This window comes from Scylla paramamosain, chromosome 9 (genome assembly GCF_035594125.1).
Source record: "Scylla paramamosain isolate STU-SP2022 chromosome 9, ASM3559412v1, whole genome shotgun sequence".
NCBI classification, from domain to species: domain Eukaryota; kingdom Metazoa; phylum Arthropoda; class Malacostraca; order Decapoda; family Portunidae; genus Scylla; species Scylla paramamosain.
The window spans coordinates 13,917,501-13,940,000 of NC_087159.1; the positions used below are offsets into that span (position 1 = coordinate 13,917,501).

The following is a 22,500-nucleotide window of genomic DNA, read 5'->3' on the forward strand; positions in this document are numbered from 1 at the left end:
TGTAACTGATAATACATCAGATTATCAATAGCTGAACGACAGGCTAACTAGCGTGACGTCACGAGTCGGAACAGTATTTTTTTTGCTGGCTCTGCTGTGTTGTCGGCAGCCTGATGTTCGAGAATTAAAGGTGATGAAAACGCTTGTTTTCATGTATAATTGAGATGGAAAGTGAAATAAGTGTATGAGAGTGTGGAAAATATTTGTATGAAGAAATGTGTGGCAGAAAAGGCGCTCTGCCTGAACACCTGTCATAAATTAGTGAATAATAACCAAACAAGGCAGGCAACCAGCGGACGGAGCACGCAGGCGCCGGGCGGGCTTTCGCCAGGCAGTTGTCTGATATTCGTTGAGAGAGTTACACGTAAATACTTTGTTCCGAGTGTTTGCATACCGCTCAGTATCATGACATTGAAGGCTTTGCTAACTAGGTAAGTGCTAAAGAAGATGATGAACTTAGTTTACGTGGCACAATGTAGCAAAGACGGGTAACTAAAGCTGGGGTGAAGTTTAGGTCTCCTTCACCTGCCACAAAGAGCTGGGGAGAGGCCGCCATGAGCACGGAAAGTCGATGACAGGCAGTGGGGTCAAAGCAGCAGAGAGTTACCGAGAGCGTTACCGAGAGTTCTGTATCATAGGTATTGATGTAGTTGAACTAAGGGATAATAACTATGATATTGCAGAAATTAAAAATACTATGTTCTTTTTTGTAATAATGACTGTAGTGATAGACTGACACGCTGTACAATAATTAAGCTCAAAAAGAAGTATCTAACATATCAAACAACAGCAATTATAAAAGTGGTTGTCAGGCCGGTGTTAGTGCCTCAGAGCAGAGTGGTGAGCGTGAGTGAAAGGGGCAGAAAGGAATGCCTGGCGTGGATTTTACGTGAGGGCAGGGAAGCGAAGAGCGCCTCAAGTGGCTAATGTGAGTAAACTGTAAAGTGCACCAAATACGAGTATTTCAGCACGAGATTTTATGGTTATTTCACCCCTCGCACACCGCCAGGTATTTAAACCTATTATTAATCACCATTGTTATATTCCACAAACGTAATTAAGATTTTCTGATTTTCTTCCTCTTTTTCTCTTTATAATAATTCACCAGTTCTTGTTTTCTTTCTCCCTTTCTTTTCTTTTCTTCTCTCCATTTTCCTCCTCTTTCTCCCCCCCCTCCTCCTCCTCCTCCTCCTCCTCCTCCTCCTCCTCCTCCTCCTCCTCCTCATCATCATCATCATCATCATCTTTCACCTCTCTTGTACATTCACCAAGGGGAATCGTTTCTATAAAAAGCCAGTCATGAATGTGGATTCTCCAATTATGCAGTTTTAGAATATGTTAAAAGGTGCCCGTTTTTTTTTCTTCTAATTAGTTGCTTCATGTCTTCCTTTCATCTTTCATACAAGTTAACTTTCTGATCTGTACCATAAAAATAAAGGTGCATACACACACACACACACACACACACACAGGCAAGCAAGCAAGCAGACAGACATAGATACGCGAGCACTCAGACATTCACACCTGACTGGCTCGCTCACTCACCGGCGCGAGCACACACACTGTAGACTCTCTCTCTCTCTCTCTCTCTCTCTCTCTCTCTCTCTCTCTCTCTCTCTCTCTCTCTCTCTCTCTCTCTCTCTCTCTCTCTCTCTCTCTCTTTCAGACACACAGGCAAGAACGCAATCACAAGAACCAGAAAACTTGGATTTACCATTTACTTTTTCCTCTCTCCACCTCACTAGACAAACCGAAAAAGGAAGGAAAGGGAAAAGGGAGGAAGACCGATGCCTTATATTTTTCTTACACCTCTCCTCGCCGACGCAGAGAGAGAGAGAGAGAGAGGAAGGGGGGGCAGCATCTCGGTAAGTCAGACTCTTTCGGGGCTGGGCTGGGGAGAACGGGAGGGAGACTTGAGAAATTGTACCATTAAAGGGCGGTGCCACACTCCTTGGTATGTTCCGCTTCCTTGGACGTATTTATACTTTATTGCGGCGTAAATGAAAGAGTGTGTGTGTGTGTGTGTGTGTGTGTGTGTGTGTGAGCAGATGGGTGAGTTATGACGGGTGAATTGTGTGTATGTGGATGATTGTGGTTGTTGTTGTTGTTGTTGGTGGTGGTGGTGGTGGTGATTGTATTGGTTGCGTGTTTCTGTTGGTGAGGGAACTGCGGACGGTAGTGGAAGGGTGGGAGGAAATTGCAAAGCGTGTAAAATGGTTTAAGGTGGAAGGGAGAAAAAAAGGAATTTAGGTGGAGGGATGAGAGGCAGATAGGGACGGAGGGAGGGAGGGAGGCAGGGGCGGAGGAAGAGGAGGATTGTGAGGGAAATGTGAAATTGATGTGAAAGAGTTATCTGATCAGACTGGCTTCCTCTTCTGCCTGCCTGCCTTGTATTCCGGTAAAATGCCTTTTATTTATCGGTTAGGTTCCGAGAGTTATATTCTATTTCATGAAGCAATGATCCAGTGTTTAATTTTACTTTCTGTTAGCGTCACCCGTAATAATGAACCAAGCTTCTAACATTAAAACCATACACTGTCTTTTTTTTTTTTTTGACGTGTAATTTATCATAGTTTGAGTGTACGAATTTGTGTATCATATAAAATCTGTAATATTTTTTGTCTCCCGGGACGTGAGTTCTGCTGGCTGCGCCTCCTAGCAGAAAAGATAAGGAATGACATCTCGCCACTCGGACAGAACTTGAATACTAGTTGGTAAGTTCTTGATGGATGTCGTGCCTTCCTCTAAACTGAAAATAGTCACTCTTGGTTACAGAAAAATCACATCCAGAAGAACAGCAAAGCGGTATCAGCAGAATGATGCCACATAATTTCTTCAACTTCAACGACTCAGTGATTACCATGGCGAGACTGTGGCGGATAGCAAAGGAAGGTGGCGGAGCACAGAACACTTTGAAGCATTGTGTTCTGAGTCTGCGTGTTTCTTCTTGGTGAGTACGAAATTTTTATTGTGCATTATTACTATGCATTGTCGTGTTTCATGTTGATCGTGGTGATGATGATGGCTACTTCAATAAGATATGCAATGATTTTTCGTTTGTTTATTTATTTATTTTTTTTTCATTTCTTGCTGTGACAACAAGTAATGCTATTAAGGACTCCGATTGGTTATGTCGTCAGTCACGGGACACATTTGATAAACATGATGAATAGAAAGTTGGACTGATTTATGCATTAAAAAACAAAATTGAGGCAGAAGATCTGAAAATATAATTCAAGTAAGAATGTGGGCTTTCTTCCGACGTCCTTTCACTTTGTGTGGTTATATTTTTCCGAGGCTCGTGTTGAAAAAAAAAAATATTAATCATATGGGGAACCTTGATTACTATTAATACTGAATCGTTTTTAAGTCTTTAGTAATATTATTTTCTACTTTGTATAATAATAATAATAAAAAGACAAAAAGGTTTAGCATGTTCTAACTCCCCTTTCCTTTATGATAATATGCTACATGTTTTCATGTCTGGTTAAGTCAGCTACGCACATCACAATTCAATAATGGGTCTTTATGTAATAGAGTATTCTATGCCTGAATAGCAAATCAAAGTAGAGGAATGTAGGACAGGAGCTTGGTGGACTTAACGCGTGATGGATGCCTTGCCTCTGCAGTCCTTGAAGTTGTGTCCATAAAGCTAAAAGAATTCACGTTTTCCCCACCTCCCTCCAATGCAAGCAACCATGTAGCACTGTATATGCACGAACACAGTTTTGTGGTTATTAGCGTCTTGAGTCTATCAGGAAGTCGTGAAACCAAATACTTGTGTACATATATGTATTTGTAGTATGTTGTGTGTGCCCACCTCCGCCTCTCCACCTCCACACTCCCCGAAGTATTGACAGACGCTCGATATACATTTTCCCTTTATGTCAAGTCCAAGGGACCTGGAGCGACACTAGATGGGCATTTACTATTGACGACAGACCAGTGTGTAACCTTCTCCATATTTTAAGTTATGCCTTGCTCTTCTTTCCTCCATCCTCTCGCGGTTCACACCAACAACCCCCTCACATACTGTACCATTCATTCCTTTCTTTCCTCTTTTTTTTTTTCATTGTCCTGAGAACAGTTATTACATTCATCACATCCTTCACGTTCATCATTTATTCCACTTGTAGTTTTGCTTTTCACATTTGTCATTCTTACAGATATATTTTATCAATTCCTCTCCATTCTATCACTTTCCACATTCCTACCCATTTCAACAGTTAATTAATTTTTAGCGCCACTCCAGGAACACTCCTTTTTTTCATCACTTCCTCCGTCATTACCTTGCACACAGAATTCCATTCCTTTCTTTGCTTCATTTTCTTCTTGAAATTTCGGATAAAAAGAATCAAATAAAGCGGCTGATAAACGTAGACACATTAAAATTTTGAACATATAAGGATTTTTGTTTGAGTTAGGGGCAAAACTTTGCTTTATAAAATTATGAAATGTTACCTTTGTATCTGCACACCCCGCCCCTCACTGCACAGTCTACAGCGTCTTTAGTATATATAAAAAAAAAAAAACTGCTATAAAGGCTATTCAAATACAGCGAAGCGAGAAAGTTGTTCGCAGTCTTTGAACTTTGACTCTATTCCTCGTGGTTGAGAAGTTTCATTCCTCAAGATTTATGGAATGTGATAACAGGGTCCCGAGGGGTTGACACTGGGCCTGATGGATGGCTGCTGCTGGCGTGCTCACCTGTAGCGAGGTGAGGGGACCTGTTGGCGTAGGGCTGTCAGTATGGGAAAATGTTTGGCGGACGAGGCGTGAGGACCTGAAGAGGGCAGGTATTGAGGCCTGTTGGGGAGATAAAATACTGACACGAGCAGGAGCAACGAACAGCATGAATGGTGGAAAAGCGTTCAGATCTAAAGTGCTATTGGCGGTCCAAAGGACGAGTGGAGAGAGGATCGAGGGACGCGGGGAATGAGGACTGTACTAAACAGATGTTGCATATGGTAAGGTATGAATCCTTACCTGTACGGTGCAATATCATGATGCCAATTTTTTTGTTCTGAATGTTATTCCCTTCAGACAAAAAAAAAAAAAAATAAAAATAAATAAATAAATAAAAAATAAATAAATGAATAAAGAATAAATAAATAAATAAAAATTAAAGTTGTATGACGAACGTGATTTTTATTTTCTTTTAACGAACTGAATCTCGAAAGTTTGGCATTTACAGTTCATGTTACGATTCACTTTTCTTTTGTTACTCGTTTATTGGAAACTTTTGAGAAGGAGTGTCCGTGTGTAACTCACTAACTTCTAGCTGTGTGTGGTCTGGTGCACTACTGTTTATGGAGGGAAGTAACGACTGCAGCACATCTTGACAAGGTCACGATCTTCCTTCCCTTCCCCTCCCAAAAAAGACATAACGGCGTGCACACGAAGGCAGGGAGGCAACCAACTCTTTATTTCTTACCTGCAATAGTAGTGGTCAACAGGTTACGAGCTGCGTCTTTCCTTCCGTGCTTACCTGTTTACCTTCCTCCTACATATTCTCCCTCCGTTGTGCTGCCCTTCCTCACTACTCCACTAGCCTTTCCTTTTCCGTCCGCTTAAATCCTCTGCCCTCTCCTCTCCCTCCTTACCTTTCTCTTGTCGTGCATCAGCCAGCCTTTCTTTCTACTCCCCTCCCTCTCCTCTCCACCGGTATTTCGCTGCCCTCCACCCTCTCAAAAAGCCCCACCACCCCTCCCTCTGCGGCTGAGTGTGAGTAATAGCCTTATATTTCCGACGAATCAGTGGCCTGTAATTTTACAAGACTTATTATCATACCGCTGTTCGTTTGCTCTTTAATCAGGGGGAGCAATTAAACACATCATCTGGATGTATCTATTGTACTCCGCGCTAGAAAAGCTGAAATTCAAATTGCCTGTTTTTGTTTTGCATTCATTGATGAGCGCGGGTCATGCAGGCTGTTGACAGTGAGGTTTATTATTTATGTGTGTACATCATTCAGTCAAATTACGAGAGCTTTCATAAGGTGACTGAGCTGTACATGAACATCTACTGGGCTAGCATCACCTCCAAAGCATTCACAATATTTTCAAATAATGTTCTAATAATTAAATTTATTTCGCTGAAGGCAATTACTGCAGTAAATATTTTTTTTTATTTTTTTATGTATGAGGGGGTCTGGCCTAGGACAACAAAGAAGAAAAAAAAAAAAAGCCTACTAAGGAGCTAGTCCCTAAAGGAAAGAGCGAAATTAATTATCCAAAATTAGAGGATAAGCGTCTTGAAAGAGTACATCATAGGAATAGGGGAATATAGAAGCACGCAAGGAATTCCAGAGCTTAACATTAAAATGGATGAAAGATTGAAAGTACTGGTAAACACTTGCAATAGAGAGATGGGCAGAATAGAGGTGAGAGGAAATAGAAACCCAAGAAAGTAGAAAGTTTCCTTCGGCATATTTACTAACCTATATACAATCCATATGATTCATTACAGAAAATATCTGACTGTTGGGTTGTTTCCGGAGAAGAAGAACGCCTGTTCTGAGTTGATTGTTACTTGCCCAGTCGATTGATGATGCTTGGTGTGTTAATAGCGTGGAGGACCGGAGTGAGAAGTTCTGGTAGCTTGGAGGTCGTGGGCAGTTGGTTGATATGTTGATATGTGCGAACAAAAGACACGATGATGAAAGTTCTTGATTTAATAGTAGATAGTTTGTACACAGTTGAGACGAAAATTATAACGTGACGATTGATTGTTTCTCTCTTTCTGAAGTGATATGGATGATGACAGAGCAGCGTCTCTCAAGACTGACTGTGACTGTGAGTGATACTGAGTGAGAGACCAAGACTGACTGCTCGTGACTGGGTGACTGACTCCGACTCTGAGTGGAACTGAACTGGAACTGAATTCCGAATGAACTGCGAGCTCAGTACCATGAGGGCTGTATTTATCTGAGCTAAGTGGGTCGCAGATAGTTATCCCTAAGGGCTGGAAGTGGGTGTGAAGAAAATAGATATAGTGGTAGTCAGGGTTGCGTTTGGATTTAAGTTACAAAACCAGTCCTTCAAAGATACTGTAAATTTGTAGAATATGAAAACAAAATTAAAATATAGACCCCAGATTTTTTAAATAATTTTTTTCAGTAGTGGTATCTGGAATTCAGTGTATCAGAATGGAAGCCTGGCGTTCCCTCGGGGTTCATTGTGCTCTCATGTGTGCGTGCGTGCGTGCGTGCGCACGAGCGCGCGAGCGCTTCTGTCACTTTTCACCCGCCTATCTTCTCCCCGTTCTCAATATAGTATCCGTCTCTTTTTTTCCATTCTCTCTCTCTCTCTCTCTCTCTCTCTCTCTCTCTCTCTCTCTCTCTCTCTCTCTCTCTCTCTCTCTCTCTCTCTCTCTCTCTCTCTCTCTCTCTCTCTCTCTGTGTGTGTGTGTGTGTGTGTGTTCGTCCGTCCGTCCGTTCGTCCGTCTGTCTCAGTCGTCTGCCTGTCCTGACGCTCGCAGGCTACCAGTCGTGCCCAGAGCCTCGTTGATAGCTACAATCAGTTATTGGTGGAATTTTATGTAAAATCTATTCTGCAGTTTTTAAACATTTTCGAAACTTGGTAATTTTTTAGATATGTAAAAAAAAAAAAAAAGAAAGAAAAGAAAAACGAAATGAAAAGTTACAAAGAGAAAAAAATATTTGCAAGCACTGACCTGTTAGAATAAAAAAATAAATGGCTGTCTAGGCGTTTGGGGGTTCACTGACTGACTGCCAGTCTGTCTAGTCTGTTCATTTAGAAAATAGAGTGCCATATTCTGTAGGGTGCACTTATTTTATTAGATTTACTCCTCACCTTAATGTTTTTTTTTTTTCATATATTCCGTCCAGAAAAGTTGAATTGGGAATGAAGTTGTTATTAGTCGACATCAGTTCTGTGCAACAAGTTTGGCAGAGTTGCGCGCTTCACAGGTGAAACTAATCTGGTGACCCTTTTGATGGCCGACAGTGTGAAAGGACAGAGAAGGGCAATAGAATGGTATCATACGGAGGAAGTAATTTCTCTAATATATATGTAACTAGTTGTAGTCCGTGAAATAAGGCATATTTTTGCCTAGTAAATATAAAATAATTTTAGGGGCCATTTTGGAAGGGATAATTGACTCCACTTGCAAGGGAGAAAGTTTAACGAATATTTGGAAGGCAGCGAATAAGCTTGTAAGTAAAAAAAAAAAAAGATCATTATTACATTGCGCATTGCTCAGTTATAATTTAAAAAGTGCAATAGTGGAATATTAAATCATGAGTAATTCATATCATTCATTGCCAGAAATTTGATGTCTAGGTTTCAAACTCGTGAAAAGCTCCCACATTCCAGCACGTTTGTTTTTCTCAATGTTTCGTTATGTTAGAGGGATGAACACTTCAAGACAGGCACTGGAACATCAAGGAGAAAATCAAAGAAATAACGTGTTTCATCTTGCATTTCCCTCATTAATAGATAATATTGGAATGTTATTTGAACACTTAGAGCATAACTGAACTCTATTGTGAAGTGAATTGAAGCTTTTAATTTGAAATACCTACATTACTAGTATCAAGAAAACATTTTTTTTTTCAATAGAACTAGTGGTTTAGCGGCCTTGAAGCTCATCAAGATTGTTGTCAGATGTTCCTCAGGGAAGGTGCAACTCTCGAAAGGGTGTTGGTGCTCACCTTTGTCCATTGCCTTGGGCAGCAGTACTATGACCTAAAGCAGCCCTTTCTTCATATCTTTGTGTTTAGTATTACGAGCAACCTTCCGTGTATAGGCTTCGTTTGCTAGGCGGGCAAGTATGCATCTCGAGGATAACTCCTTGAAAGAGGTTTGCTTTTCACTCATCTCCTCACTGGGATCTTCCATTTTCCCGGTCACACCAATTGATGATGGAAGGTGACCAGATTTTAATGCCAAGTCATCATCCTCTGGTTTTCGAGTGGCTCTGCGCCTCTTCTTACTCTCATGGTGTTCCAGATCTTTTTTGACCTGATCTTTACGGCTCCTTGTTGCCAGCTTCTTATGCTTAGTGTGTGAACGCGGAGAGTGTCTGGCGGGTGAAGGCCCTCTCTTCCTAATGTCATGGCCTCGCTTTTCAGTAGCCGGAAGCCGCGGCTTTGCATCGTTCTTGCGTCTTTTTGAAGTACTTGTCCGTCGTTGTCCTCCGAAATTTTCTTCAGTTTCAGGTTTCAACATTTTGCGTCTGTCCGAGGCGGCTCTTTGTCGCTTGACTTTTTCTCCACTTTTAGGCATCGCCGTCTTGAGCCTTTTTGAAGTAAGCCGTAGTTGCCTGCTTTCTTCAGTTCTGGGTTTCCTTATCTTGTACCTGTTCGTTGAAGTAGCTCGTGATCCACGCTTTTCTTTCTTTCGGTGTTTATCTTTGTTCTTCCTGCAGGCAATATCTAAAGCACTAATTGCTTGACGAAGGTTCTTTTTGGCCACACTACATGAAATATGCTTAGCTGGAATTCTTGAATTTCCCAAGATTATGATTTTATTAAAAATATTGGGAGTCAAGCTGCAACTGGGCTTGCAGTGCCGTCCCTGGGAGGACCTGCCTGAATACATAGGCATCTTGACTTGCTCCACCGTACCAGCCATAACATTTAATATGGAATCGTCTACACCGGGCCTCCTCCTGGCGGCCGTCATGGGCGACTTGTCTTTGTTAAGGACTGTTTTGTAACCCTTGCCAGCCGACTTCCTCTCCGTGCTCACCCTGATCACCAAAAAACATAGAAATATGATTTTTAACATTTTGCTGATTAAACTTACATTCATGACTTGTACCATAATCTTAAATCAAATAGAATATGTTATAAAAACCTGAAAAAAAGTTAATATACGGCCACTACTGACGATATGACGATTCTGGATGAAAGGAGAAACATATGCCCACTCTCCTTTCTTCCATTCGGTAAGCAGAAATGTACACAGGTCGTGGATCTCGCTTAGGAGTGTGAGAAGAAGAGAAATACAGTAGTAATGGGATTCAAGCACTGTCAGCACCTTGAGGTGGGTGATACCTGGCCGTTCTGTCTTTCTTGATAACTTACCTTTGCTCTTTCATTTTCCAACACAGTCCTCGGAGTTGAGCTCCTGTAGCCAGTAGGCAAAGAAAAACAAACTTTTAAAGGGGTATTTTCATGAGTGCGGGAGGCAGGATTTTAAACAGAACAGTAAGTATGGCGGCCAAACAGGTGCTGGCGATAAAGGTGGTGTTGTGACGCGGAATGGCTCGTTTCAGACTCCGCGTTTCGAATCGTTTATAGAGGTTTTAGTCCGATAGTAATGCGCTCTATTGTCGCCTCTGCGGCTTGACGGTCCTATAGCGGCAGCAACCGGTCTTCTCAAGCTGCTGTTTACCGTTGGGCGAGGACAGAAACACACACACACACACACACACACACACACACACATACACACACACACACACACACACACACACACACACACTGCTACTTCATACAAGATAATGAATGCTCTTGAATAACTTTCTTAATAGCACCTCACTAGGGTCATTAAGCTTGTAGTTGGCCTGCCGTGCCGGTGGTGCTCAAGGAATGGCGTTGCAACAGCAATAACTTAAATGAAATGCGCGTTCAAGTCGAGCCTGCTAAATAACACTAAAGCAGGCCACGGGAACACACATACCGGTGCTAGGGAAGAGTGGAGGCATGTTGTTACATTTAGAGAGAGAGAGAGAGAGAGAGAGAGAGAGAGAGAGAGAGAGAGAGAGAGAGAGAGAGAGAGAGAGAGAGGTTTTGCTGGGAGAATGATTAAGAGTTCCTCAGTCTAAGGATTTTCAGGTCTTGGAAAAAGGAAGAAAAAGTAAAGAAGGAAGGAAGGAGGCAAGGAAGGAAGGAAGGAAATAGGGAAGAAAGGAAAGTGTGGAGGAAGGATAAATACTAGAGAGAGAGAGAGAGAGAGAGAGAGAGAGAGAGAGAGAGAGAGAGAGAGAGAGAGAGAGAGAGAGAGAGAGAGAGGCAAGTTTAAATTATAAGGACAGAAAATAATAAATAAAAGAGGTGAGAGTGATGAGAAACGAGAATTATTATAATGAAAGAATGTGAAGGAAGCGAAGAAAGATAATACGAAGAATGGCTGGTAACATAATTGATGAAGGCATATTTCATTATGATAACCTTTAACTCTATGCACGCAGAGTACGAAAGGGTGGAAATAGTATGGAAAACAAGAACAAGAAGAGGAGAGATGAAAGAAGAATGATATATTACTTTGAACATATATGATAAATAATTTTCGTCAACATTTCCTGATCACCGAATTATATACTGGTAAAATTAAAGTAATCATTTAAGGCATAAAGAAAAAAATAAATCTAAACAATTATTTTTGGTCAATATTTGCTGTCTACTGAATTATACACTAGTGAGAATAACTTCTAAGGCTTGAAGAAAAGGCAAGATCCAAACTTTTTGTTTTCTTTTTATGTGTCTGAATATCTGGCATTGGCGTCTTGATGTTTCCTTGGTTCATTATCCTAATACCAGTCATCCACACTCCCACCTGGCGACACCTTAATCAGCTCGCGTGTTGAAGGTCGCAGGTGTCATGCTGATCTCATCCTTGACATTACATGTGAAAAATACCATCATTGATATTAAATCATGGTAACAGGAACGGTGATAATAATGGAACGGTGTTAATAATGGAAATGTTAATAATGTTTGTAATGGTAAAAGTGGTAAGAAAATCATCAATAATGGTAGTAATAGTACAAAGTCTAATGATAATGGTAATAGTAATAATAGTTATAATTATTTTAATAGAAATGATTAATATAATAATAATAATAATAATAATAATAATAATAATAATAATAATAATAATAATAATAATAATAATAATATAATTATTATTATTGTTATTGTTATTAATATACTGTAATTATTTTCATCATCATCACAAAGTCAATGTTATAACAACAATAAACACAATACCTTGCCCCTCCCTTGCCGTGGAAGAGCGAGTTAAATCATGAAATTAATAGACACTGAAAGGGGAACAAAATAACGGAGCATGATATATATTTTCTGTGTTTGGGAGGGAAAGAAAAATCTTGCCTGCAGGCTGACTGGAAGGGGTGCCTTTGCTGGCCTTGACAACCCTCGCCACGCCCCTCACCACTCGTCACCATTCTCCCTGAGCGCGGAGTTTACATTTATTAGTTTAGGAAATGTAATTACAGCTATAATTTCATCCTTGATTAACAGTGGCTATATAAGATTGTATAATAAAAGTAGTAATAATAGTGATGGTAATAATTATGATATGAAGAAAATAATAATAATAATAATAATAATAATAATAATAATAATAATAATAATAATAATGGTAATAATAATGCAAGGTTAGAAGCAGGACTCTCTCTCTCTCTCTCTCTCTCTCTCTCTCTCTCTCTCTCTCTCTCTCTCTCTCTCTCTCTCTCTCTCTCTCTCTCTCTCTCTCTCTCTCATTATTTGTATTAATTGAGATGCATAAAAGTACCATCACTACACTACACAGTAAAGTAAACACTCATGTATGTATACGTATTTTGAGATGCAGGTGATGTTTTGGGTGTACCTAATATTGCTATCTTCCTTTGCGCGACAACAAGGGACACTCATGTCTGGGGCGAGGCTGAGGAAATGCAGCAGAGTGTATGGATGCAGACTCCCGGGACACACCAGAAATAGTGTACCCAGTGGCTTTCCTTGGTAGTACTGATAAACAATAATATTACACAGATTAATCGAAACTGTCATGTGGGCTTGTCAGACTTGCAGGTTTGGCAGGTTTCTCTAGTACCTACATCAAGTATCGACAATGCTGACAGACGTGAGGCGTGCATGTTCATGAGTTCATCAGATTGTTTACTGACAAAATAATATATTGGGTAGTATTAACCGAAGTGACTAGTCTAGGCAAGAAACATGTTGCTGATGTTTTTCCCTGTGGTAAAACATCGCACCCATGCTGTGCTTGAAATATGTAAGTGTATTGATGAAGACATGGATCTTGGTGACGGAGATGGCTTGGGGCGGGGCGTGCACCAAATGTGTAGGGACCATAGTTGAGGAGCTGTTTGTGTACCAGGGTGATATATTCTGGCTTTACGCTTTTTGTTCTTTTATGATCGATAATAAGAAAAACGTATACCTGCAATATCGTTTTGAAAGGCCAAACTAATATTCCAACACACGGAAGAAAAACATGCATTGTTTGATAGATATTTATGGACGTTCATTTTGCTTGTTTTAAGATAAACTTAATTTAATGATATTAACTGTAAAATCGATGCTGATGTAAACTCAGGAGCAGCCAGAGTATTCGACCAGTCGTCTGATCCTGGCAAGAATTTATGAATTCCCCAACACGACCCGAGGCTATCTGGCGGGACTTGTTGGAGGGAGGTCAGTGGGGGCGTTATTTGTGTTCTTTATTGGAGGGAGACAGCCGCCCCTATGTATGGCCTGCTGTTCTCGTACTGCTCCCAGCGGACCACTGGCCCATGACTCACGTTATCTATCCAAAGCCTGTACACGCCCTTAATATAAAAACAGGTTCTCTATATACAGGGTGTCTCAAAAAAATGTACTCACTCTTAGAATTATGAGAAAACCTTTATTTATGGACATAGAGTGAAATGAAATAGCATCGAATACATGAGACAAATGTGTTTGAAGAATCATGTTTGCGAATGTTCAAATTGATGACCATTACTGTCCAGACAACGCTGATAACGCGCACCAAGGGATTCGCAAACGTCGCGAAACATGTCATTAGGAATATCACGACATTGTCTTTCAATTTCTAATTTCAATGCATCAATTGTCCTTGGTTTGTTGGCATAAATGTTGTCTTTTAAGTATCCCCATAAAAAAAAGTCCATGGGTGTTAGGTCTGGGGAACGCGCAGGGTATTCAATGGGGCCCCTTCGTCCAATCCATGTGTCAGGAAACACTGCATCAAGGTAAGCTCGTACATCGCGATGGTAGTGGGGAGGTGCTCCATTTTGCTGAAAGTAAATATCGCTGTCTTCACCAAACATCTCTGTAATTTGTGGACCAACAAATTCCTGAAGCAAGTTGAGGTAGCTCTCACCATTGACAGTTTCGTTGAAAAAGAAATGTCCTATGATGCCCAATGCGGATATTCCTCACCACACTGTTACTCCTGGTAAGTTTACATGGCGTTCAATTGTTACGTGAGGATTTGCAGGACACCATTTAGACAACATTTATGCCAACAAACCAAGGACAATTGATGCATTGAAATTAGAAATTGAAAGACAATGTCGTGATATTCCTAATGACATGTTTCGCGACGTTTGCGAATCCCTTGGTGCGCGTTATCAGCGTTGTCTGGACAATAATGGTCATCAATTTGAACATTTGCAAACATGATTCTTCAAACACATTTGTCTCATGTATTCGATGCTATTTCATTTCACTCTATGTCCATAAATAAAGGTTTTCTCATAATTCTAAGAGTGAGTACATTTTTTTGAGACACCCTGTATATATATATATATATATATATATATATATATATATATATATATATATATATATATATATATATATATATATATATATATATATATATATATATATATATATATATATATATATATATATATATATATATATATAATTTTTTTTATGTAGGTAGGACACTGGCCAAGGACAACAAAAATCCAATAAAAAAAAATGCCCACTGAAATGACAGTCCCATAAAAGGGTCAAAGCAGTAGTCAAAATTTGATAAATAAGTGTCTTGAAACCTCCCTCTTGAAGGAATTCGAGTCATAGGAAGGTGGAAATACAGAAGCAGGCAGGGAATTCCAGAGTTTACCAGAAAAAGGGATGAATGATTGAGAATACTGGTTAATTCTTGCGTTAGAGAGGTGGACAGAATAGAGGTGAGAGAAAGAAGAAAGTCATGTGCAGCGAGGCCGCGGGAAGAGGGGAGGCATGCAGTTAGCAAGATCAGAAGAGCAGTTAGCATGAAAATAACGGTAGAAGACAGCTAGAGATGCAACATTGTGGCCTAGAGAGAGAGGCTGAAGACAGTCAGTTAGAGGAGAGGAGTTGATGAGACGAAAAGCTTTTGATTCCAACCTGTCTAGAAGAGCAGTATGAGTGGAACCTCCCCAGACATGTAAAGCATGGACGGATAAGGCCCTTGTACAGAGTTAGCAGCTGGGGAGGGGGTGAAAAAACTGGCGGAGACGTCTCAGAACGCCTAACTTCATAGAAGCTGTTTTAGCTAGAGATGAGATGTGAAGTTTCCAGTTCAGATTATAAGTAAAGGACAGACCGAGGATGTTCAGTGTAGAAGAGGGGGACAGTTGAGTGTCATTGAAGAAGAGGGGATAGTTGTCTGGAAGGTTCTTTCGAGTTGATAGATGGAGGAATTGAGTTTTTGAGGCATTGAACAATACCAAGTTTGCTCTGTCCCAATCAGAAATTTTTAGATCAGAAGTCAAGCGTTCTGTGGCTTCCCTGCGTGAACAGTTTACTTCTTTAAGTGTTGGACGTCTATGAAAAGACAGGGAAAAGCTATGAAAAGACAGGGAAAAGTGTAGGGTGGTATCACCAACGTAGGAGTGGATAGGACAAGAAGTTTGGTTTAGAAGATCATTGATGAATAATAGGAAGAGTGGGTGACAGGAGAGAACCCTGAGGAGCACCACTGTTAATAGACTTAGGAGAAGAGTGACCGTCTACCACAGCAGCAATTGAACGGTCAGAAAGGAAACTTGAGATGAAGTTACAGAGAGAAGGATAGAAGCCGTAGGAGGGTAGTTTGGAAATCAAAGCTTTTTGCCAGACTCTATCAAAAGCTTTTGATATGTCCAAGGCAACAGTAAAAGTTTCACCAAAATCTCTAAAAGAGGATGACCAAGACTCAGCAAGGAAAGCCAGAAGATCACCAGTAGAGCGGCCTTGACGGAACCCAAACTGGCGATCAGATAGAAGGTTGTGAAGTGATAGATGTTTAAGAATCTTCCTGTTGAGGATAGATTAAAAAAACTTTAGATAGGCAGGAAATTAAAGCAATAGGACGGTAGTTTGAGGGATTAGAACGGTCACCCTTTTTAGGAACAGGTTGAATGTAGGCAAACTTCCATTAAGAAGGAAAGGTAAATGTTGACAGACAGAGCTGAAAGAGTTTGACTAGACAAGGTGCAAGCACGGAAGCACAGTTTCGGAGAACAATAGGAGGGACCCCATCAGGTCCATAAGCCTTCCGAGGGTTTAGGCCAACGAGGGCATGGAAAACATCATTGCGAAGAATTTTAATAGGTGGCATGAAGTAGTCAGAGGGTGGAGGAGAGGGAGGAACAAGCCCAGAATCATCCAAGGTAGAGTTTTTAGCAAAGGTTTGAGCGAATGAGTTCAGCTTTAGAAATAGATGTGATAACAGTGGTGCCATCTGGTTGAAATAGAGGAGGGAAAGAAGAAGCAAAGTTATAGGAGATACTTTTGGCTAGATGCCAGAAGTCATGAGGGGAGTTAGATCTTGAAAGGTTTTGACACATTCTGTTAATGAAGGAGGTTTTGGCTAGTTGGAGAAGAGACTTGGCATGGTTCCGGGCAGAAATATAAAGTGCATGAGATTCTGGTGATGGAAGGTTTAAGTACCTATTGTGGGCCACCTCTCTATCATGTATAGCACGAGAACAAGCTGTGTTAAACCAAGGTTTGGAAGGTTTTAGGACGATAAAAAGAGTGAGGAATGTACGCCTCCATGCCAGACACTATCACCTCTGTTATGCGCTCAGCACACAAAGACGGGTCTCTGACACGGAAGCAGTAGTAATTCCAAGGAAAATCAGCAAAATACCTCCTCAGGTTCCCCCTAACTAGCAGAGGCAAAACGCCAGAGGCACCTTCGCTTAGGGGGATTGGAGCGATAGGACAAGATACAGATATAAGATTGTGATCGGAGGAGCCCAACGGAGAAGAATATATATATATATATATATATATATATATATATATATATATATATATATATATATATATATATATATATATATATATATATATATATATATATATATATATATATATATATATATATATATATATATATATATATATAAGAGGGTGAAAAGGGAAAACATCCAAGTTTTTCTATTCTGCACTTTATTTCTTGCAACGTTTCACCTACACAGGGGGCATCTTCAGGCTAAATCACTAAACAGATACATTTTAAAATAGGTCTTTTAGCATGAAGATGCCTTTTATCAAGATGAAATATTGCAAGAAATAAAGTGAAGAAAAGAAAAACTCGATGATTTCCCTGTTCACCTCTACTGGATCTCGGAACTTCATCATATATATATATATATATATATATTATATATATATATATATATATATATATATATATATATATATATATATATATATATATATATATATATATATATATATATATATATATACGAGTATATAGAGAGAGAGAGAGAGAGAGAGAGAGAGAGAGAGAGAGAGAGAGAGAGAGAGAGAGAGAGAGAGAGAGAGAGAGAGAGAGAGAGAGATAAATAGATATAGATTTATTGGTAGATAGATATACTGTAGATATTTTTTTTCTTTTTAATTTATAACTGTTTACTCGTAAAACATTCTTTTTTCTCTTTCAAACCTTTTATAATTCACCTTGTCGTACATTTAGTTTCATTTACTTTAGTGAAGAACACGGGCTTTTAAGTAATCAAATCTGCCTTCTTGTAACCTTTCGCTCCGGGACTCAAGAACAAGGTGTGTGATAAGTGTTAGTTTTTTTTGCGTTTTTACGCAAAATTCCTATTGTCGATGCTAACCTCACATGCCAGGTCCGTGCCTTATAACCCTCGACTATGTGTTACCTAATGCTGAATACCTCTTAACTTCTTTTCAGGCGTGTTTGCGTGTCTCTAGTTCTGAATGGATCTCAAACTATATTCTTACTGCAGTCAATACGTTGTGAATAATTTATACTATTAATGTAAAAAGGCATTTTTTTTTTCTATTTTTTCATTTACATTTTAGTGCTTACTGACGTGGAACACTTCCCTGTAGAACGGTTGCATGATTTTTATATAGGTTACTGATACAGCCGTGCATCCTAATAACTAAAATTCATGAATGCTAATCGCTCAACTGTTTGCATATAGTTCCCCTCGGAATTTCATTTTGGTTGAGAGTTAATGAGCCCCATTTTTCATGGTTGTGTCTGTAGCTGTCGCCGCTGTGCTCATAAACAGAGCGATTTGCAGCAGTAACGACGCATTTTTCCAAACTTAGCACAGCCAGGGCGGTGCTGCGTTCTGGTGCTCCGCTCTTTACTGAAACTTTTACGGAATAAGAGATGCACCAAAAGCAGTTTTATAGAAAGTACCCACATTGTCGACAAAACTCACTCTCTCTCTCTCTCTCACACCTATGTGTGTGTAGGGAATGTTGTAGAAGAGAGAGAGAGAGAGAGAGAGAGAGAGAGAGAGAGAGAGAGAGAGAGAGAGAGAGAGAGAGAGAGAGAGAGAGAGAGAGAGAGAGAGAGAGAGAGAGAGAGAGAGAGAGAGAGAGATGGGGAGGGAGACGGACAGACATCGAGAAACAGAGATCAAAACGGGAGGTGGTGTTATATCAGGAAGGAATTATGTTCATTGTCGTGGCGTGGAGAGACAGGACGAGGGTGTAGTGCTGCTGTGGAGAGATGGAGAGGTGGGAAGGAGAGAGTAGTTCTGTTCACATCTCCCTTCCGCTCTGAACACAACATAGAGGTGAAAGAGGAGGGATGGAGGTAATGGGGAGAGACAGATAGGGAAGTATTGCTCACTGACTCACAAGGAGTGTCATAGGAAGGCACTGAAGAAGGTATATTGTCTGGCAAAATATGGGAAGGCGCTGACTGCATGATCCAAGCAGCATCCTTGGAAATTTTCATGTTATCAATACATGTGATGCGCTTAAAACCGCATAAAAGGGAAGAAAGATTTTCGTGCAGCTTGGAATGTGGAGAAACCTCACGATATTCGGTTAATGCCAGGAGAAGCAAAGCACCAGCCAGTGCGCGTGTGGGCTTCTGCGGATGATGGATTTATGCGTTCGAGAAGAGGATAAATTGGACTTCAAATGTTAAATTTTAGATAAAGAATATTTAAATAAATATTGATATCCTAAAGACTGGAACAAACCGTTTGTTTCAGTTTATAATTTTTACTTAGAATAAGGAGCTTCATTTTAATCATTACACAGGATTTTATGTACTCTCTCTAAAACCTTGTAATGTATCAATCTCAGTGGTTCTTTCTTTACTGAAAGTTTTACTGTCATCATCTACATCTACTCAGTTTTGTTTCCACTTAATATGAGTCGCTGAAAATCCATTTATATTATTGAGAGAGAGAGAGAGAGAGAGAGAGAGAGAGAGAGAGAGAGAGAGAGAGAGAGAGAGAGAGAGAGAGAGAGAGAGAGAGAGAGAGAGATTGCGAGTGTGTGTGTGTGTGTGTGTGTGTGTGTGTGTGTGTGTGTGTGTCAGAGTGAGAAAGACAGACGGAAACACCAGCAGCCCGCGTGTCCAGGGTGTGCAAGGCGAGACTGAACATCGATTACACGTCATGAAAGGGATGTATCTTGTTTTCATGGTACGACAAAAGGGGCTCGGTCATGGGGCACACGCAACCGCACCCCAACGCCCCTCGCCCTCCGTCCAAACGCATAAGGGTCTCAGAGAGAGTTTTGTATGTTTTGGTGAGTAAATGATTAGAGAGAGAGAGAGAGAGAGAGAGAGAGAGAGAGAGAGAGAGAGAGAGAGAGAGAGAGAGAGAGAGAGAGAGAGAAATTTTTAGGTGGAGGTTGAAAAGTTACTCCAAAGAAAGATATGAAAAAGACACATATAATAAAAAAATGTATATATTTTCATGGTGACCTATTAGTGACGCACATGACGTAGCATGACCAGGCGGGATTAGCGCAGGAGCAGCATCACCTCAGCCGTCAGCTTTACAGTGTCCACTTACAGCATCGCAACCGGAATGAGCCGCGTATTGATCTGAGGCAGGAGTGAGTCGTCGCCATCAGAGTGAGCTGCACCGATTATTATTTAAAACTACTTTACTTACCGCGCCGGCATTCGTTTTTCTTGTTTCAGAACGACGCCTTTGTAAATTTCCACGAGAAAGAATTCTTTTTTTGTTCGGTTGAATTTAGGTGAATAAGGAGCAAGGCGTTTGTGAATGTTAGGAAGGCGAACGGCGTCGTTGTGCGGCATATATAGCGCATGTCATCTCGTTCCTCCCAGCTATAATTTTTTTACATCGTCAAAGAGACTCGTAACTTGTCTCCATGGCGGGTAAGAACACAATTTTTCTACTCGCCGAATGGGAAAGAAATCCCGAGGCCCAATATCCTCGCCGCGACGAGACGAGGGAGTCACGTGCCTCACCTCAACTCAGACCAAAATAAAAACATTTCCAATAGTAAACTTTGAGCAATACCCGTCCGCGCTCCTGCCCGCTCACGGCCGCCGCCACACCAGGAAAGCTACGATGATATTCTCCCGTGAAAAGCAGCAAGTTAAAATTGGATGCTCCGGGACAAATTCTGAGACATCTCTTACGGTCAGGTGGGGCTGATGGGTCGTGTGGCGCCAGCTGTGGTAATATGTAAAGTGTAGGATGATGAAAGTCGGGATACAGAGGGCGCATACTGTTCTCTGAAGACACTTGCTGTTTACCCATGTAACCACTCTTTGTACCACGCCTGAACCCCCTCCAGCCGCGCACTCCTCAGAGCCACCTGCCGGCGCGCACCTGTCATGTACAGTACACGCCAGACAGGTGTACCCCGCGTGCCTGTCAATAGGGACCCAAAGTACAGCCAGATATCAAACGCGCGTCATTTGTGGCGTCCAATAAGCGACGAGATGAGCATCAGCTACCAAAAAAATATTAATATATTCGGTAACATTCTTTCCTCTCTGCGAAAAAGAGGAAAATTGATGTTCCTGGAAATTATGGTCAGCAATTTTGCAAATATTTGGCCAGAGCTTCTTGGTTCTCCCCTGAACCTTTGGAAAAGTTTGAAAATTATAGCTCATCTCAATTTTATCATGAATTAGTTATGTTATTACTTACCAGCAGCCCTTACATAGATACACCTGCTTGTAAAGAAAACCATGTGAGTGATGGCTAGTTTATATAATTAGAACGAAGCAAGGAGGAATATTCACAGCAGAGGGAACAGATTGTTTCTTTTACTAAGCCATGTTTGTGTATTATTTATCTATCGAGGGGGCGGCTCCCTCAGAAGGGATGGCGGTCTGTATCAGAAAATTAAGGTCCACATCTCTCCCAGGATCTGATAGGAACTCGTTTGTTGCCACTTTTTAATGGAGTTTGAGATCCTTTCTCTCTCTCTCTCTCTCTCTCTCTCTCTCTCTCTCTCTCTCTCTCTCTCTCTCTCTCTCTCTCTCTCTCTCTCTCTCTCTCTCTCTCTCTCTCTCTCTCTCTCTCTCTCTCTCTCTCTCTCTCTCTCTCTCTCTCTCTCTCTCTCTCTCGTTGCATTATTACTCTGGATGCATATTCAGCGTACTTTTTTTATCATACACTTTGTCCTTTTACAGCATTTGTATTTTCATAGTTGTTATTCTTACAATCTTTCTCGTCTTGTACAGCTGGTAATATTTTCCGATAAGTGTATATATATAGAATCATTTCCAGCGGTAAGGCACACTTATATATTACTATTTTATGCGTCAGGGTTATAGTTATTTATACGTATATATATATATTAATTTTTTATAGGAGAGTGTATTATAAGCACTCGGCTACGGAAATCTCTCAGACTTTGGAGCGCGCCGTGAATGCTACAGCATCGAGTATACGTAAGGAGAGGCACGTCCGTGAGTGGTTGTCATATATTTTCCTGCTCGATGTAATAGTACCCCATTATTACCATCCACTGTTTTCTTCCTCCTCCTTATGAAGTAATGGATAAATATAACAACTTTTCCCCCTTTTATGCCTCGTCCTTCCTCTGCCCATGAAGACAAATTATTGACGAGCTTATCCTTGGGAATAGCGAGGGAGGGGAGTGTGCCTCCGAGGGGAGTGTGATGGCGGCAGCTTAAGCCTCTATCTCGTACAACAGAACATTCGCTTTAAGATATCCACGTTTTGATATAGATAAGTGACCGACCGGGAGTGAATCCAACGAAATGGTGCTCTCAACCGTGCGAATGTCAGCTTCTGTCCGGATAACGATCCTGGAGAACGACACGAATGGGAAGAGAGAATCAGAGTCCAGGTTTTGGACGCGACTGTTCTGTCTGAGGTAGGGAAGGAGGTAAGCATGGGACCAGACCGAGAAGAAAGGGAAAGGCGAGGAAACGCCAAAGGAGGAGGAACGGAAAAAAGAAAAAAGAAAACGCGAATGGAAGGAAAGGGAGCGAGCGATATGAAAGAGGAGATGAGGACAGGGAGGAGAACTGATATACAAAGAAC

General features: G+C 40.8%; 1 long non-coding RNA gene across 3 annotated transcripts in view; it reads left to right on the forward strand.

The window, feature by feature from the left end:
* Nucleotides 1–256: 256 nt before the first annotated feature.
* Nucleotides 257–22,500, forward strand: part of LOC135103651 (uncharacterized) — a 272,999-nt gene continuing 250,755 nt past the window's right edge. The window contains exons 1-2 of one of the 3 annotated variants that reach the window (XR_010270148.1): nucleotides 257–431; nucleotides 2,776–2,950. This is a non-coding gene — a long non-coding RNA (uncharacterized LOC135103651). The remainder of the gene's footprint in view (nucleotides 432–2,775; nucleotides 2,951–22,500) is intronic. The other 2 variants (XR_010270147.1, XR_010270149.1) reach the window with 2 other exon arrangements.